This window comes from Capra hircus, chromosome 7, assembly GCF_001704415.2.
Source record: "Capra hircus breed San Clemente chromosome 7, ASM170441v1, whole genome shotgun sequence".
NCBI lineage: Eukaryota > Metazoa > Chordata > Mammalia > Artiodactyla > Bovidae > Capra > Capra hircus.
In genome coordinates, this window is record NC_030814.1 from 92,598,104 (window position 1) to 92,602,125 (window position 4,022).

The window sequence follows — 4,022 nt, forward strand, 5'->3', positions numbered from 1 at the left end:
AGGGAAGCCCGTCCAGGGCTTATTCCCATGCTAAGAACTGGGCAGGTATGACCTTTTTATTTTAAATTAAAAAAATTTTTTTTTATTTTTATAAACTAAAAATGGACTAAAGATCTAAATGGAAGACCAGAAACCATAAAGCTCTTAGAAGAAAACATAGAACACTCTCTGACATAAATCACAGCAAGATCTTCTATGGCCCACATGCAAGAGTAATGGAAATAAAAACAAAAATAAACAAATGGGACCTAATTTAACTTAAAAGCTTTTGCACAACGAAGGAAACTATAAGCAAGGTGAAAAGGCAGTCTTCAGAATGGGAGAAAATAATAACAAACAAACAAAAAAAAACTGACAAAGAATCTCCAAAATATACAAGCAACTCATGCAGCTCAATACCAGAAAAACTAACTCAATCAAAGAGTGGACCAAAGAACTACACAGACATTTCTCCGAAAAAGACATACAGATGACTAATAGACTCACGAAAAGATGCTCAGTATCACTCATTATTAGAGAAATGCAAATCAAAACCACAATGAGGTATCAACTCACGCTGGTGAGAATGGCTGCCATGAGAAAGTCTACAAACGATAAATGCTGGAGAGGGTATGGAGAAAAGGAAACCCTCCTACACTGTTGGGGGGAATGCAAACTGGTACAGTCACCATGGAGAACAGTGGGGCGATTCCTTAAAAAACTGGAAATAGAATTGCATTTTGGGCATACACACTGAGGAAACCAGAATTGAAAGGGACACATGTACCCCAATGTTCATTGCAGCACTGTTTACAATAGCTAGGACATGGAAGCAGCCTAGATGTCCATTGGCAGACCAATGGATAAGGAAGTTGTTGTATATATACACAATGGAATATTACTCAGCTATAAAAAGACCGCATTTGAATCAGTTCTAATGAGGTGGATGAGACTGGAGCCTATTATACAGAATGGAGTAAGTCAGAAAGAGAAACACCAATACAGTGTATTAACACATATATAAGGAATTTAGAAAGACAATGACCCTATATGCAAGGCAGCAGAAGAGACACAGATGTAAAGAACAGACTTTTGGACTATGTGGGAGAGGCAGGGGTGGGATGATATGAGAGAAAAGCACTGAAACATGTATATTGCCATATGTAAAATAGATGACCAGAGCAAGTTTGATGCATGAAGCAGGGCACCCAAAGTTGGTGCTCTGGGATAACCCCGAGGGATAGGGTAGGAAGGGAGGAGGGAGGGGGTTCAGGATGGGGGGACGCATGTGCACATGTGGCTGATTCATGCAGATGTATGGCAAAAACTACTACAATATTGTAAAGTTATTATCCTCCAATTAAAATTTAAAGCATTAATTAAAAATTTATTTAATTTTAATTGGAGGATAATTACTTTAAAACATTGTGTTGTTCTCTGCCATACATCAACATGAATCAGCCATAGGTATACATATGTCCCCTCCTTCTTGAACCTCCCTCCCACCTCCCACCCCATTCCACCCTTCTAGATTGTCAACAGAGCATCAGATTTGAGCTCCATACATTCAGGTGTGACTTTTTGGAATTTTCACCTGAGCCCTAGGAATTGGATAATGCTGTGGTTCCCATTTCTCAGGGATGCAGGCTCAGAGATGTATCAGCTTAATCCACATAACAAAGAGCTGAGGGTGTGTTGTGCCTCGTTTTCATTGCAGGTTTACATCACTTGTCTGGGTTTTTCCATCATTCTGGATTACTGGCTGGGGGCCCTAAGGGGCTCCATCGATCGATTGCTCTCTGGACTATGAAATTCTGCTTGGGGTGGTTTGGGGGTGTTTGAGGAAGTATTGAAACCAGAGCTTCCTCCACCTGCAAGCTAGAAGAGGCTACAGGGAGGGGATGTGATGGGCTCCCTTCCCCTTGCCAGCTAAATTTCCCCTTCCTCATGACTTCTGAGCAGTGCAGTGCAGGGGAGGGAATTGCAGGGAGAGGCCCCAGGGGTGGGGCTGAGAATCTGGGTGCAGGAAGTCAGCTCGCCCCTGGGAACCCAGCACAGCTTGAAGGAGCCATCTCAGCTCCCCTGTTTGCCCAACTTGGCTACCCCTTTGTTGCCCCTCTGCTGTGAATGTCCCCAAGTTGCCCTAGGGCGATGCAGCTTGGTGTTGTCCTTGCCAGGGTCCTAAACAGTAAGGAGGGAGACCTAGACCTCTCAGCTTACAGCTCCCCTTTAACTACGTATCTTCTCACTTCTGAGATTTCACCTGGGAAACGGGACCTCAGGACCCCTCAATCTTAGCACGTTTCCCCCTGTCCACTTCTCCATCCTATGAACTGATCTCCAGTGGCCTCAGCCTGTAGTGACTTGAAGCAGGATTTCAGTTCCTGGCCAGAGACAGAAGTCAGGCTGGAGCAATGAGAGTGTTGACTCCTAACCACCAGACTGCCAGGGACTAGCGGCCAGTGACAAGGCCCCAGCCCGTCAGCTGTGTATTACCTCCTGGTAGTGTGAATCACTCTTCAGAAGCAGTTCTCCTGGGTTTCCTTTTTATAGGGCATGTCTTCCGAGTTTCCTTTGGCCAGGTTTTTTTTTGGTGGGAAGGTGGGTTCTTAGTTCCCCAACTAGGGATTGAACCCATGTCCATGGTAGTGAAAACCTGTGTCTTAACCACAGGACCACCAAGGAAGTCTCCGGCCAGTCATCTTCCTTTGCCTCTTCTGAGTCCATGCTTGTTTTATCTCAGGGTCATCTCCTGTGTGTGTGCATCTCTTAGCCAAGATGAATTCCAGCAAAGATGCCTATGGGTAGGTTGGCATCACCTTCTATGAAGTGGTGCCCTCTCCCTTTGACCTTCAAAGAGACTTTCTGTCTCATGTGTAGTTGGGAAGGTCTTCTGGACTTTCAGAATGAGGAATATGTGGTCTTTTATCTCTTATCTAGGCAGAGACCAGCCCTGTCTCTTGCTTCTGCTGTTAAGGAATTTCTGTCCACAGGGAACAAACTCCAGTTGCTCAAGCTGGGGCCCATCCATCTCCTGCCTCAAATTCCTCCCTGAAAGATGTGAACCCACAAGAAATCATTATCGGAAGGATGAAGGGTGAAGGTCTGTTTAAAATCCAATCCAGACCTGGCACTCTGGGGAGACTTGTAGCCAGGTAGCTAGTTGTCTAATTTAGTCTAAGTAGGTTTTAGCTTTTGATGTGGTAGGAATACATACCTAACAGGAGTTATTGGTCACTATACAATGTGTTTTCTCTGTTTATTAACATAAGATCTAAAGCAATTTCATTGTCTAAAAATGTATTAGTTACAAGAGAAGACCTTTAAAAAGTAAGGTTGCAGTCACCAACTGCCAGAAGGCATTGTTTTGAGAGTGGTTCCTGGCATCTGAAACAACTCAGAAAGCTTAAGTTCTTAGCAATACAAGGATTTGTCCAAAATCTCATCCACATTGTCACCTAGTTATTTCCTTGGATGTCTGAACCATAGCTACTCCATTTTGACTTTTTATTATAAATTTCTCCTTAATAGCCAAAGTAGATGTCACCGTTAATGATGTCAGTGTTTCTAATACAAAGCGGGGGCGGATGGGGTGGGAAGAATTGGGAGGTTGCAATTAACACATATACGCTAGAGATGCTATGTATAAAATAGATAATTAACGAGAACATACTGTATAACACAGAGAACTCTACTTAATGAGGTGTGGTGACATGAGTGGAAACTGAAAGTCGCTGAGTCATGTCTGACTCTTTGCCACCCCAGGGACTACACGGAATTCCATTCCCCAGGGACTCCATGCAAAATTCCATGGGATTTTCCAGGCCAGAATACTGGATTGGGTAGCATTTTCATTCTCCAGGGGATCTTCCCAACCCAGGGATTGAACCCAGGTCTTCCACATTGCAGGCAGATTCTTTACCAGCTGAGCCATAATGGGAAGATCTCCAAAAGGGAGGGTATATATGCATATGTATGGCTGATTCATTTTGCTGTACAGGAGAAACTAACATTGGAGAAGGCACTGGCACCCCACTCCAGTG